Here is a 16,960-nt window from a genome sequence, read left to right as displayed (position 1 = left end):
AGATCGTCTTTTGTATTAACTTTATCTCTAAGTTGTATGCTAACATCTTGAAGTCCATGATGCCCATGTCTATAAAAATGCTTATAGATAAGATCATCGCTCTCCTTATTAACAGCAGACATCCTAGGATGGGCTCGTAAACGGCTCTTGTGGTTGTTGAACCTCAACCTAAACTTAGTGATGGTGGAGCCGACATACTGGAAACCACTGTGACAAACCTTGCAACTAATTAAGTAAACAATACTCCTAAAACTACAATCCAAACTGCGATTTCTAGTATAGCTTGTACCAGTACCATGGCTAGAGAACCTATCTCCTACGATAAGATAATTACAAACATCACATCTACTACTAGCACATTTATGAGTTCCTCGGGTACCCTCAATTTCCCGATCTAGGGGACATAACTTAGCGCGAACTAGATAGTCTCCCAAGCTCTTAGGGCGACGAAACGCCATCATGGGCAAATATCCTGCTTTCACCTATTGGAAATGTGTAAAAGGGGATATAAGTCTCTTAATATTCCCCCTATATTAGGTAGACCTGGGTGATACGTAACCACAAATGGTAATCTTTTGCTATTTGTCCCTTCCCTAGCTGCAAGTAACTCTTCAAACAAACCTACTTTTTTAAACTAATATGAGGAAACTTTGAATGCGCTTATTGCACAGACATGTAGTAGGTTGACTTTACTAGTAAGAAGACAGGTCATCAGAAAATATAAATCTCGTTATTCTCTTATTTACATTATTTCTAGCTGACTCAGTTGAAACTAGCCTAATACCAGCTATTTTGATATCACATATTGGTGGGCGCGGGTGGTGTTTGGCATGTATAACTAAAAATTCAGTCTTATCGCGATTGAGTTTAAGCTTACTACATGCCATCCATCCATAGATCTCTTTTGCACAGCCCTCCATTTTCAACAGAGCAGCAGATTCTTCAATACAACCTGACTTAAATGACACATAAATTTGGCAGTCATCAGCATACAGATGGAACTGAAGATCATGTTTCCGAATTATGTCACCAAGGGGGGCCGTATATAAGGTGTAAAGAATTGGACCCAGTACTGATCCTTGCGGCACTCCCCATTGCAGCTCAACAAAGGATGATCTGGTATTTTCCACTTGGATAAACTGTCTGCGATCCTTTAGATAGGATGCAAACCAATGGAGAGCATTTCCCTTGATGCCATATCGAGTGTTTAGTCGACTTAACAAGATTACATGGTCGACCGTGTCAAAAGCGGCTGATAAGTCAAGTAATAAGAGAGGAACACTTCCCTTTTTATAAATTGCAATAAAAATATCTGACTGCACTTTTAAGAGAGCGGTTTCCGTACTATAAGCCATTTTATAGGCAGATACCAGGATTACAGCGAAATGAAAGCAAAACTTTGTCGCCAATTTCCTATGATAAAAACGTGTTCAGAAATCCAAAGTCTACGTTAACAGCACACACCAGGCCTACTCCTGAGTATCTGGCTAGAAATCGTTTCCTCTGGCCGCGCTTCAGCCATTCGATGGGGGCCAGTCTCGTGCTTCTCAAGTTGCCTCGCTCATGCCCAAAAAGAATTCTGGGTAATTCTGTCATTCCACGACAAGGGAAGACTCCCGATTCTCATTTCATCGTTTTTTTCATAAGTGTCGGGCCATCCAGTCCTACCAGCAAAATAACGCATCGATTGAAGTTTTTAGCTTTCAAAACCTGCCCAAATTGTATCGGTAGGTCCTGGAATCCGTCCACAGAAAGGCCAGAGAGACAACTTCACTGGTGAACCGCCATGTTTACAACAGAGCATTTTGGGTGTCCCAGTCTGCATGAAACCATCTCTCGCCTCTGTCTGAGACAATACCAGACACGCACGGTTCTTACGTTACGTTTATGCCTATAAAATCAACTGAAATGTCAATTGCTGGTACAAAAAAGAAAAAGAAAAAGAATACCCAGCATGTTAATTTGTTTTGGTAGGCAAGGTATCGAAGAGCCAGAACATTTGCGCATGCGCTAACGGTATCTTTGAACAAGAGAGAAAAACGCAGTACCTCCAGACACCGGCGCTGGAGCGTCGTACCAAACGAGTCATCCCGGGATTTCGGCCCGTGCGATCGCTTTTGGACGCAGTTGGCCCTTCGCTGCTTTCTGCTACCGACCTTGCCTCCCGGTACGGCATTGAGGGAGAGATATGTCGGCCCCTAAACCATATGAGACAAATCCCACGCCTACTCACAGCTCCAAACCGCCCTTGTCAATTTAACGTAAGAATTCGATGGCTTAAATATACAAGAGAAAAGTCATTTTATCTGCCATATGGTAAGCACTGAAGTCGCAGATTACAAAGAGTGCGCACGCGCCCTGCTAAAGGTAACATACATACATGCACGCATAGACTTTAACCCATCTCCAATTACAGAATAACTACACTGAACTAATATCTTTACGGCTAAAATACATAGCATATACAGATAGATACTAAAGACATAATATTTAAAGATATATTAATCAAAATGAAAAACCGCTGTACAAAAGGCGGCCCTGGATTCTCTTTTGAAACCATTAAACTCAGTGGTACGGATAAAACTAGTTAGCGCATTCTACAACTTAGCTGATACGTAAGAAAAAAGAACTAACGAAGACCATAACTGGTTGTTCCAGGTTTATGAGGGGTAGAATGTAACTTCAGCGAAGATCATGCATAAGAAGAGTACGGGAGAGAAAACGTATTTTTCATACAACCAGGAAAACCCTCTTTAAAAAGAAACAAACAAACAAACAAACCTACTTTTTAAAATTAATATTAGGAAGTTTTGAATGCGCTTATTGCACAAGCATGTAGTAGGTTGACTTTACTAGTAAGACTCGGACAGGTCATCTGCAAATATAAATCTCGTTATTCTCTTATTTACAATATACCGTTTCTTTGATACGAGGATTACAGCGAAATGAAAGCAAAACTTTGTCGCCAATTTCCTATGATAAAAACGTGTTCAGAAATCCAAAGTCTACGTTAACAGCACACACCAGGCCTACTCCTGAGTATCTGGCTAGAAATCGTTTCCTCTGGCCGCGCTTCAGCCATTCGATGGGGGCCAGTCTCGTGCTTCTCAAGTTGCCTCGCTCATGCCCAAAAAGAATTCTGGGTAATTCTGTCATTCCACGACAAGGGAAGACTCCCGATTCTCATTTCATCGTTTTTTTCATAAGTGTCGGGCCATCCAGTCCTACCAGCAAAATAACGCATCGATTGAAGTTTTTAGCTTTCAAAACCTGCCCAAATTGTATCGGTAGGTCCTGGAATCCGTCCACAGAAAGGCCAGAGAGACAACTTCACTGGTGAACCGCCATGTTTACAACAGAGCATTTTGGGTGTCCCAGTCTGCATGAAACCATCTCTCGTCTCTGTCTGAGACAATACCAGACACGCACGGTTCTTACGTTACGTTTATGCCTATAAAATCAACTGAAATGTCAATTGCTGGTACAAAAAAGAAAAAGAAAAAGAATACCCAGCATGTTAATTTGTTTTGGTAGGCAAGGTATCGAAGAGCCAGAACATTTGCGCATGCGCTAACGGTATCTTTGAACAAGAGAGAAAAACGCAGTACCTCCAGACACCGGCGCTGGAGCGTCGTACCAAACGAGTCATCCCGGGATTTCGGCCCGTGCGATCGCTTTTGGACGCAGTTGGCCCTTCGCTGCTTTCTGCTACCGACCTTGCCTCCCGGTACGGCATTGAGGGAGAGATATGTCGGCCCCTAAACCATATGAGACAAATCCCACGCCTACTCACAGCTCCAAACCGCCCTTGTCAATTTAACGTAAGAATTCGATGGCTTAAATATACAAGAGAAAAGTCCTTTTATCTGCCATATGGTAAGCACTGAAGTCGCAGATTACAAAGAGTGCGCACGCGCCCTGCTAAAGGTAACATACATACATGCACGCATAGCCTTTAACCCATCTCCAATTACAGAATAACTACACTGAACTAATATCTTTACGGCTAAAATACATAGCATATACAGATAGATACTAAAGACATAATATTTAAAGATATATTAATCAAAAAGAAAAACCACTGTACAAAAGGCGGCCCTGGATTCTCTTTTGAAACCATTAAACTCAGTGGTACGGATAAAACTAGTTAGCGCATTCTACAACTTAGCTGATACGTAAGAAAAAAGAACTAACGAAGACCATAACTGGTTGTTCCAGGTTTATGAGGGGTAGAATGTAACTTCAGCGAAGATCATGCATAAGAAGAGTACGGGAGAGAAAACGTATTTTTCATACAACCAGGAAAACCCTCTTTAAAAAGAAACAAACAAACAAACAAACCTACTTTTTAAAATTAATATTAGGAAGTTTTGAATGCGCTTATTGCACAAGCATGTAGTAGGTTGACTTTACTAGTAAGACTCGGACAGGTCATCTGCAAATATAAATCTCGTTATTCTCTTATTTACAATATACCGTTTCTTTGATACGAGGATTACAGCGAAATGAAAGCAAAACTTTGTCGCCAATTTCCTATGATAAAAACGTGTTCAGAAATCCAAAGTCTACGTTAACAGCACACACCAGGCCTACTCCTGAGTATCTGGCTAGAAATCGTTTCCTCTGGCCGCGCTTCAGCCATTCGATGGGGGCCAGTCTCGTGCTTCTCAAGTTGCCTCGCTCATGCCCAAAAAGAATTCTGGGTAATTCTGTCATTCCACGACAAGGGAAGACTCCCGATTCTCATTTCATCGTTTTTTTCATAAGTGTCGGGCCATCCAGTCCTACCAGCAAAATAACGCATCGATTGAAGTTTTTAGCTTTCAAAACCTGCCCAAATTGTATCGGTAGGTCCTGGAATCCGTCCACAGAAAGGCCAGAGAGACAACTTCACTGGTGAACCGCCATGTTTACAACAGAGCATTTTGGGTGTCCCAGTCTGCATGAAACCATCTCTCGTCTCTGTCTGAGACAATACCAGACACGCACGGTTCTTACGTTACGTTTATGCCTATAAAATCAACTGAAATGTCAATTGCTGGTACAAAAAAGAAAAAGAAAAAGAATACCCAGCATGTTAATTTGTTTTGGTAGGCAAGGTATCGAAGAGCCAGAACATTTGCGCATGCGCTAACGGTATCTTTGAACAAGAGAGAAAAACGCAGTACCTCCAGACACCGGCGCTGGAGCGTCGTACCAAACGAGTCATCCCGGGATTTCGGCCCGTGCGATCGCTTTTGGACGCAGTTGGCCCTTCGCTGCTTTCTGCTACCGACCTTGCCTCCCGGTACGGCATTGAGGGAGAGATATGTCGGCCCCTAAACCATATGAGACAAATCCCACGCCTACTCACAGCTCCAAACCGCCCTTGTCAATTTAACGTAAGAATTCGATGGCTTAAATATACAAGAGAAAAGTCATTTTATCTGCCATATGGTAAGCACTGAAGTCGCAGATTACAAAGAGTGCGCACGCGCCCTGCTAAAGGTAACATACATACATGCACGCATAGCCTTTAACCCATCTCCAATTACAGAATAACTACACTGAACTAATATCTTTACGGCTAAAATACATAGCATATACAGATAGATACTAAAGACATAATATTTAAAGATATATTAATCAAAAAGAAAAACCGCTGTACAAAAGGCGGCCCTGGATTCTCTTTTGAAACCATTAAACTCAGTGGTACGGATAAAACTAGTTAGCGCATTCTACAACTTAGCTGATACGTAAGAAAAAAGAACTAACGAAGACCATAACTGGTTGTTCCAGGTTTATGAGGGGTAGAATGTAACTTCAGCGAAGATCATGCATAAGAAGAGTACGGGAGAGAAAACGTATTTTTCATACAACCAGGAAAACCCTCTTTAAAAAGAAACAAACAAACAAACAAACCTACTTTTTAAAATTAATATTAGGAAGTTTTGAATGCGCTTATTGCACAAGCATGTAGTAGGTTGACTTTACTAGTAAGACTCGGACAGGTCATCTGCAAATATAAATCTCGTTATTCTCTTATTTACAATATACCGTTTCTTTGATACGAGGATTACAGCGAAATGAAAGCAAAACTTTGTCGCCAATTTCCTATGATAAAAACGTGTTCAGAAATCCAAAGTCTACGTTAACAGCACACACCAGGCCTACTCCTGAGTATCTGGCTAGAAATCGTTTCCTCTGGCCGCGCTTCAGCCATTCGATGGGGGCCAGTCTCGTGCTTCTCAAGTTGCCTCGCTCATGCCCAAAAAGAATTCTGGGTAATTCTGTCATTCCACGACAAGGGAAGACTCCCGATTCTCATTTCATCGTTTTTTTCATAAGTGTCGGGCCATCCAGTCCTACCAGCAAAATAACGCATCGATTGAAGTTTTTAGCTTTCAAAACCTGCCCAAATTGTATCGGTAGGTCCTGGAATCCGTCCACAGAAAGGCCAGAGAGACAACTTCACTGGTGAACCGCCATGTTTACAACAGAGCATTTTGGGTGTCCCAGTCTGCATGAAACCATCTCTCGTCTCTGTCTGAGACAATACCAGACACGCACGGTTCTTACGTTACGTTTATGCCTATAAAATCAACTGAAATGTCAATTGCTGGTACAAAAAAGAAAAAGAAAAAGAATACCCAGCATGTTAATTTGTTTTGGTAGGCAAGGTATCGAAGAGCCAGAACATTTGCGCATGCGCTAACGGTATCTTTGAACAAGAGAGAAAAACGCAGTACCTCCAGACACCGGCGCTGGAGCGTCGTACCAAACGAGTCATCCCGGGATTTCGGCCCGTGCGATCGCTTTTGGACGCAGTTGGCCCTTCGCTGCTTTCTGCTACCGACCTTGCCTCCCGGTACGGCATTGAGGGAGAGATATGTCGGCCCCTAAACCATATGAGACAAATCCCACGCCTACTCACAGCTCCAAACCGCCCTTGTCAATTTAACGTAAGAATTCGATGGCTTAAATATACAAGAGAAAAGTCATTTTATCTGCCATATGGTAAGCACTGAAGTCGCAGATTACAAAGAGTGCGCACGCGCCCTGCTAAAGGTAACATACATACATGCACGCATAGCCTTTAACCCATCTCCAATTACAGAATAACTACACTGAACTAATATCTTTACGGCTAAAATACATAGCATATACAGATAGATACTAAAGACATAATATTTAAAGATATATTAATCAAAAAGAAAAACCGCTGTACAAAAGGCGGCCCTGGATTCTCTTTTGAAACCATTAAACTCAGTGGTACGGATAAAACTAGTTAGCGCATTCTACAACTTAGCTGATACGTAAGAAAAAAGAACTAACGAAGACCATAACTGGTTGTTCCAGGTTTATGAGGGGTAGAATGTAACTTCAGCGAAGATCATGCATAAGAAGAGTACGGGAGAGAAAACGTATTTTTCATACAACCAGGAAAACCCTCTTTAAAAAGAAACAAACAAACAAACAAACCTACTTTTTAAAATTAATATTAGGAAGTTTTGAATGCGCTTATTGCACAAGCATGTAGTAGGTTGACTTTACTAGTAAGACTCGGACAGGTCATCTGCAAATATAAATCTCGTTATTCTCTTATTTACAATATACCGTTTCTTTGATACGAGGATTACAGCGAAATGAAAGCAAAACTTTGTCGCCAATTTCCTATGATAAAAACGTGTTCAGAAATCCAAAGTCTACGTTAACAGCACACACCAGGCCTACTCCTGAGTATCTGGCTAGAAATCGTTTCCTCTGGCCGCGCTTCAGCCATTCGATGGGGGCCAGTCTCGTGCTTCTCAAGTTGCCTCGCTCATGCCCAAAAAGAATTCTGGGTAATTCTGTCATTCCACGACAAGGGAAGACTCCCGATTCTCATTTCATCGTTTTTTTCATAAGTGTCGGGCCATCCAGTCCTACCAGCAAAATAACGCATCGATTGAAGTTTTTAGCTTTCAAAACCTGCCCAAATTGTATCGGTAGGTCCTGGAATCCGTCCACAGAAAGGCCAGAGAGACAACTTCACTGGTGAACCGCCATGTTTACAACAGAGCATTTTGGGTGTCCCAGTCTGCATGAAACCATCTCTCGTCTCTGTCTGAGACAATACCAGACACGCACGGTTCTTACGTTACGTTTATGCCTATAAAATCAACTGAAATGTCAATTGCTGGTACAAAAAAGAAAAAGAAAAAGAATACCCAGCATGTTAATTTGTTTTGGTAGGCAAGGTATCGAAGAGCCAGAACATTTGCGCATGCGCTAACGGTATCTTTGAACAAGAGAGAAAAACGCAGTACCTCCAGACACCGGCGCTGGAGCGTCGTACCAAACGAGTCATCCCGGGATTTCGGCCCGTGCGATCGCTTTTGGACGCAGTTGGCCCTTCGCTGCTTTCTGCTACCGACCTTGCCTCCCGGTACGGCATTGAGGGAGAGATATGTCGGCCCCTAAACCATATGAGACAAATCCCACGCCTACTCACAGCTCCAAACCGCCCTTGTCAATTTAACGTAAGAATTCGATGGCTTAAATATACAAGAGAAAAGTCATTTTATCTGCCATATGGTAAGCACTGAAGTCGCAGATTACAAAGAGTGCGCACGCGCCCTGCTAAAGGTAACATACATACATGCACGCATAGCCTTTAACCCATCTCCAATTACAGAATAACTACACTGAACTAATATCTTTACGGCTAAAATACATAGCATATACAGATAGATACTAAAGACATAATATTTAAAGATATATTAATCAAAAAGAAAAACCGCTGTACAAAAGGCGGCCCTGGATTCTCTTTTGAAACCATTAAACTCAGTGGTACGGATAAAACTAGTTAGCGCATTCTACAACTTAGCTGATACGTAAGAAAAAAGAACTAACGAAGACCATAACTGGTTGTTCCAGGTTTATGAGGGGTAGAATGTAACTTCAGCGAAGATCATGCATAAGAAGAGTACGGGAGAGAAAACGTATTTTTCATACAACCAGGAAAACCCTCTTTAAAAAGAAACAAACAAACAAACAAACCTACTTTTTAAAATTAATATTAGGAAGTCCTGAATGCGCTTATTGCACAAGCATGTAGTAGGTTGACTTTACTAGTAAGACTCGGACAGGTCATCTGCAAATATAAATCTCGTTATTCTCTTATTTACAATATACCGTTTCTTTGATACGAGGATTACAGCGAAATGAAAGCAAAACTTTGTCGCCAATTTCCTATGATAAAAACGTGTTCAGAAATCCAAAGTCTACGTTAACAGCACACACCAGGCCTACTCCTGAGTATCTGGCTAGAAATCGTTTCCTCTGGCCGCGCTTCAGCCATTCGATGGGGGCCAGTCTCGTGCTTCTCAAGTTGCCTCGCTCATGCCCAAAAAGAATTCTGGGTAATTCTGTCATTCCACGACAAGGGAAGACTCCCGATTCTCATTTCATCGTTTTTTTCATAAGTGTCGGGCCATCCAGTCCTACCAGCAAAATAACGCATCGATTGAAGTTTTTAGCTTTCAAAACCTGCCCAAATTGTATCGGTAGGTCCTGGAATCCGTCCACAGAAAGGCCAGAGAGACAACTTCACTGGTGAACCGCCATGTTTACAACAGAGCATTTTGGGTGTCCCAGTCTGCATGAAACCATCTCTCGTCTCTGTCTGAGACAATACCAGACACGCACGGTTCTTACGTTACGTTTATGCCTATAAAATCAACTGAAATGTCAATTGCTGGTACAAAAAAGAAAAAGAAAAAGAATACCCAGCATGTTAATTTGTTTTGGTAGGCAAGGTATCGAAGAGCCAGAACATTTGCGCATGCGCTAACGGTATCTTTGAACAAGAGAGAAAAACGCAGTACCTCCAGACACCGGCGCTGGAGCGTCGTACCAAACGAGTCATCCCGGGATTTCGGCCCGTGCGATCGCTTTTGGACGCAGTTGGCCCTTCGCTGCTTTCTGCTACCGACCTTGCCTCCCGGTACGGCATTGAGGGAGAGATATGTCGGCCCCTAAACCATATGAGACAAATCCCACGCCTACTCACAGCTCCAAACCGCCCTTGTCAATTTAACGTAAGAATTCGATGGCTTAAATATACAAGAGAAAAGTCATTTTATCTGCCATATGGTAAGCACTGAAGTCGCAGATTACAAAGAGTGCGCACGCGCCCTGCTAAAGGTAACATACATACATGCACGCATAGCCTTTAACCCATCTCCAATTACAGAATAACTACACTGAACTAATATCTTTACGGCTAAAATACATAGCATATACAGATAGATACTAAAGACATAATATTTAAAGATATATTAATCAAAAAGAAAAACCGCTGTACAAAAGGCGGCCCTGGATTCTCTTTTGAAACCATTAAACTCAGTGGTACGGATAAAACTAGTTAGCGCATTCTACAACTTAGCTGATACGTAAGAAAAAAGAACTAACGAAGACCATAACTGGTTGTTCCAGGTTTATGAGGGGTAGAATGTAACTTCAGCGAAGATCATGCATAAGAAGAGTACGGGAGAGAAAACGTATTTTTCATACAACCAGGAAAACCCTCTTTAAAAAGAAACAAACAAACAAACAAACCTACTTTTTAAAATTAATATTAGGAAGTCTTGAATGCGCTTATTGCACAAGCATGTAGTAGGTTGACTTTACTAGTAAGACTCGGACAGGTCATCTGCAAATATAAATCTCGTTATTCTCTTATTTACAATATACCGTTTCTTTGATACGAGGATTACAGCGAAATGAAAGCAAAACTTTGTCGCCAATTTCCTATGATAAAAACGTGTTCAGAAATCCAAAGTCTACGTTAACAGCACACACCAGGCCTACTCCTGAGTATCTGGCTAGAAATCGTTTCCTCTGGCCGCGCTTCAGCCATTCGATGGGGGCCAGTCTCGTGCTTCTCAAGTTGCCTCGCTCATGCCCAAAAAGAATTCTGGGTAATTCTGTCATTCCACGACAAGGGAAGACTCCCGATTCTCATTTCATCGTTTTTTTCATAAGTGTCGGGCCATCCAGTCCTACCAGCAAAATAACGCATCGATTGAAGTTTTTAGCTTTCAAAACCTGCCCAAATTGTATCGGTAGGTCCTGGAATCCGTCCACAGAAAGGCCAGAGAGACAACTTCACTGGTGAACCGCCATGTTTACAACAGAGCATTTTGGGTGTCCCAGTCTGCATGAAACCATCTCTCGTCTCTGTCTGAGACAATACCAGACACGCACGGTTCTTACGTTACGTTTATGCCTATAAAATCAACTGAAATGTCAATTGCTGGTACAAAAAAGAAAAAGAAAAAGAATACCCAGCATGTTAATTTGTTTTGGTAGGCAAGGTATCGAAGAGCCAGAACATTTGCGCATGCGCTAACGGTATCTTTGAACAAGAGAGAAAAACGCAGTACCTCCAGACACCGGCGCTGGAGCGTCGTACCAAACGAGTCATCCCGGGATTTCGGCCCGTGCGATCGCTTTTGGACGCAGTTGGCCCTTCGCTGCTTTCTGCTACCGACCTTGCCTCCCGGTACGGCATTGAGGGAGAGATATGTCGGCCCCTAAACCATATGAGACAAATCCCACGCCTACTCACAGCTCCAAACCGCCCTTGTCAATTTAACGTAAGAATTCGATGGCTTAAATATACAAGAGAAAAGTCATTTTATCTGCCATATGGTAAGCACTGAAGTCGCAGATTACAAAGAGTGCGCACGCGCCCTGCTAAAGGTAACATACATACATGCACGCATAGCCTTTAACCCATCTCCAATTACAGAATAACTACACTGAACTAATATCTTTACGGCTAAAATACATAGCATATACAGATAGATACTAAAGACATAATATTTAAAGATATATTAATCAAAAAGAAAAACCGCTGTACAAAAGGCGGCCCTGGATTCTCTTTTGAAACCATTAAACTCAGTGGTACGGATAAAACTAGTTAGCGCATTCTACAACTTAGCTGATACGTAAGAAAAAAGAACTAACGAAGACCATAACTGGTTGTTCCAGGTTTATGAGGGGTAGAATGTAACTTCAGCGAAGATCATGCATAAGAAGAGTACGGGAGAGAAAACGTATTTTTCATACAACCAGGAAAACCCTCTTTAAAAAGAAACAAACAAACAAACAAACCTACTTTTTAAAATTAATATTAGGAAGTTTTGAATGCGCTTATTGCACAAGCATGTAGTAGGTTGACTTTACTAGTAAGACTCGGACAGGTCATCTGCAAATATAAATCTCGTTATTCTCTTATTTACAATATACCGTTTCTTTGATACGAGGATTACAGCGAAATGAAAGCAAAACTTTGTCGCCAATTTCCTATGATAAAAACGTGTTCAGAAATCCAAAGTCTACGTTAACAGCACACACCAGGCCTACTCCTGAGTATCTGGCTAGAAATCGTTTCCTCTGGCCGCGCTTCAGCCATTCGATGGGGGCCAGTCTCGTGCTTCTCAAGTTGCCTCGCTCATGCCCAAAAAGAATTCTGGGTAATTCTGTCATTCCACGACAAGGGAAGACTCCCGATTCTCATTTCATCGTTTTTTTCATAAGTGTCGGGCCATCCAGTCCTACCAGCAAAATAACGCATCGATTGAAGTTTTTAGCTTTCAAAACCTGCCCAAATTGTATCGGTAGGTCCTGGAATCCGTCCACAGAAAGGCCAGAGAGACAACTTCACTGGTGAACCGCCATGTTTACAACAGAGCATTTTGGGTGTCCCAGTCTGCATGAAACCATCTCTCGTCTCTGTCTGAGACAATACCAGACACGCACGGTTCTTACGTTACGTTTATGCCTATAAAATCAACTGAAATGTCAATTGCTGGTACAAAAAAGAAAAAGAAAAAGAATACCCAGCATGTTAATTTGTTTTGGTAGGCAAGGTATCGAAGAGCCAGAACATTTGCGCATGCGCTAACGGTATCTTTGAACAAGAGAGAAAAACGCAGTACCTCCAGACACCGGCGCTGGAGCGTCGTACCAAACGAGTCATCCCGGGATTTCGGCCCGTGCGATCGCTTTTGGACGCAGTTGGCCCTTCGCTGCTTTCTGCTACCGACCTTGCCTCCCGGTACGGCATTGAGGGAGAGATATGTCGGCCCCTAAACCATATGAGACAAATCCCACGCCTACTCACAGCTCCAAACCGCCCTTGTCAATTTAACGTAAGAATTCGATGGCTTAAATATACAAGAGAAAAGTCATTTTATCTGCCATATGGTAAGCACTGAAGTCGCAGATTACAAAGAGTGCGCACGCGCCCTGCTAAAGGTAACATACATACATGCACGCATAGCCTTTAACCCATCTCCAATTACAGAATAACTACACTGAACTAATATCTTTACGGCTAAAATACATAGCATATACAGATAGATACTAAAGACATAATATTTAAAGATATATTAATCAAAAAGAAAAACCGCTGTACAAAAGGCGGCCCTGGATTCTCTTTTGAAACCATTAAACTCAGTGGTACGGATAAAACTAGTTAGCGCATTCTACAACTTAGCTGATACGTAAGAAAAAAGAACTAACGAAGACCATAACTGGTTGTTCCAGGTTTATGAGGGGTAGAATGTAACTTCAGCGAAGATCATGCATAAGAAGAGTACGGGAGAGAAAACGTATTTTTCATACAACCAGGAAAACCCTCTTTAAAAAGAAACAAACAAACAAACAAACCTACTTTTTAAAATTAATATTAGGAAGTTTTGAATGCGCTTATTGCACAAGCATGTAGTAGGTTGACTTTACTAGTAAGACTCGGACAGGTCATCTGCAAATATAAATCTCGTTATTCTCTTATTTACAATATACCGTTTCTTTGATACGAGGATTACAGCGAAATGAAAGCAAAACTTTGTCGCCAATTTCCTATGATAAAAACGTGTTCAGAAATCCAAAGTCTACGTTAACAGCACACACCAGGCCTACTCCTGAGTATCTGGCTAGAAATCGTTTCCTCTGGCCGCGCTTCAGCCATTCGATGGGGGCCAGTCTCGTGCTTCTCAAGTTGCCTCGCTCATGCCCAAAAAGAATTCTGGGTAATTCTGTCATTCCACGACAAGGGAAGACTCCCGATTCTCATTTCATCGTTTTTTTCATAAGTGTCGGGCCATCCAGTCCTACCAGCAAAATAACGCATCGATTGAAGTTTTTAGCTTTCAAAACCTGCCCAAATTGTATCGGTAGGTCCTGGAATCCGTCCACAGAAAGGCCAGAGAGACAACTTCACTGGTGAACCGCCATGTTTACAACAGAGCATTTTGGGTGTCCCAGTCTGCATGAAACCATCTCTCGTCTCTGTCTGAGACAATACCAGACACGCACGGTTCTTACGTTACGTTTATGCCTATAAAATCAACTGAAATGTCAATTGCTGGTACAAAAAAGAAAAAGAAAAAGAATACCCAGCATGTTAATTTGTTTTGGTAGGCAAGGTATCGAAGAGCCAGAACATTTGCGCATGCGCTAACGGTATCTTTGAACAAGAGAGAAAAACGCAGTACCTCCAGACACCGGCGCTGGAGCGTCGTACCAAACGAGTCATCCCGGGATTTCGGCCCGTGCGATCGCTTTTGGACGCAGTTGGCCCTTCGCTGCTTTCTGCTACCGACCTTGCCTCCCGGTACGGCATTGAGGGAGAGATATGTCGGCCCCTAAACCATATGAGACAAATCCCACGCCTACTCACAGCTCCAAACCGCCCTTGTCAATTTAACGTAAGAATTCGATGGCTTAAATATACAAGAGAAAAGTCATTTTATCTGCCATATGGTAAGCACTGAAGTCGCAGATTACAAAGAGTGCGCACGCGCCCTGCTAAAGGTAACATACATACATGCACGCATAGCCTTTAACCCATCTCCAATTACAGAATAACTACACTGAACTAATATCTTTACGGCTAAAATACATAGCATATACAGATAGATACTAAAGACATAATATTTAAAGATATATTAATCAAAAAGAAAAACCGCTGTACAAAAGGCGGCCCTGGATTCTCTTTTGAAACCATTAAACTCAGTGGTACGGATAAAACTAGTTAGCGCATTCTACAACTTAGCTGATACGTAAGAAAAAAGAACTAACGAAGACCATAACTGGTTGTTCCAGGTTTATGAGGGGTAGAATGTAACTTCAGCGAAGATCATGCATAAGAAGAGTACGGGAGAGAAAACGTATTTTTCATACAACCAGGAAAACCCTCTTTAAAAAGAAACAAACAAACAAACAAACCTACTTTTTAAAATTAATATTAGGAAGTTTTGAATGCGCTTATTGCACAAGCATGTAGTAGGTTGACTTTACTAGTAAGACTCGGACAGGTCATCTGCAAATATAAATCTCGTTATTCTCTTATTTACAATATACCGTTTCTTTGATACGAGGATTACAGCGAAATGAAAGCAAAACTTTGTCGCCAATTTCCTATGATAAAAACGTGTTCAGAAATCCAAAGTCTACGTTAACAGCACACACCAGGCCTACTCCTGAGTATCTGGCTAGAAATCGTTTCCTCTGGCCGCGCTTCAGCCATTCGATGGGGGCCAGTCTCGTGCTTCTCAAGTTGCCTCGCTCATGCCCAAAAAGAATTCTGGGTAATTCTGTCATTCCACGACAAGGGAAGACTCCCGATTCTCATTTCATCGTTTTTTTCATAAGTGTCGGGCCATCCAGTCCTACCAGCAAAATAACGCATCGATTGAAGTTTTTAGCTTTCAAAACCTGCCCAAATTGTATCGGTAGGTCCTGGAATCCGTCCACAGAAAGGCCAGAGAGACAACTTCACTGGTGAACCGCCATGTTTACAACAGAGCATTTTGGGTGTCCCAGTCTGCATGAAACCATCTCTCGTCTCTGTCTGAGACAATACCAGACACGCACGGTTCTTACGTTACGTTTATGCCTATAAAATCAACTGAAATGTCAATTGCTGGTACAAAAAAGAAAAAGAAAAAGAATACCCAGCATGTTAATTTGTTTTGGTAGGCAAGGTATCGAAGAGCCAGAACATTTGCGCATGCGCTAACGGTATCTTTGAACAAGAGAGAAAAACGCAGTACCTCCAGACACCGGCGCTGGAGCGTCGTACCAAACGAGTCATCCCGGGATTTCGGCCCGTGCGATCGCTTTTGGACGCAGTTGGCCCTTCGCTGCTTTCTGCTACCGACCTTGCCTCCCGGTACGGCATTGAGGGAGAGATATGTCGGCCCCTAAACCATATGAGACAAATCCCACGCCTACTCACAGCTCCAAACCGCCCTTGTCAATTTAACGTAAGAATTCGATGGCTTAAATATACAAGAGAAAAGTCATTTTATCTGCCATATGGTAAGCACTGAAGTCGCAGATTACAAAGAGTGCGCACGCGCCCTGCTAAAGGTAACATACATACATGCACGCATAGCCTTTAACCCATCTCCAATTACAGAATAACTACACTGAACTAATATCTTTACGGCTAAAATACATAGCATATACAGATAGATACTAAAGACATAATATTTAAAGATATATTAATCAAAAAGAAAAACCGCTGTACAAAAGGCGGCCCTGGATTCTCTTTTGAAACCATTAAACTCAGTGGTACGGATAAAACTAGTTAGCGCATTCTACAACTTAGCTGATACGTAAGAAAAAAGAACTAAGGAAGACCATAACTGGTTGTTCCAGGTTTATGAGGGGTAGAATGTAACTTCAGCGAAGATCATGCATAAGAAGAGTACGGGAGAGAAAACGTATTTTTCATACAACCAGGAAAACCCTCTTTAAAAAGAAACAAACAAACAAACAAACCTACTTTTTAAAATTAATATTAGGAAGTTTTGAATGCGCTTATTGCACAAGCATGTAGTAGGTTGACTTTACTAGTAAGACTCGGACAGGTCATCTGCAAATATAAATCTCGTTATTCTCTTATTTACAATATACCGTT

This window comes from Montipora capricornis, chromosome 8 (genome assembly GCF_036669925.1).
Source record: "Montipora capricornis isolate CH-2021 chromosome 8, ASM3666992v2, whole genome shotgun sequence".
NCBI lineage: Eukaryota > Metazoa > Cnidaria > Anthozoa > Scleractinia > Acroporidae > Montipora > Montipora capricornis.
Note: the sequence above shows the minus strand (reverse complement) of the source record.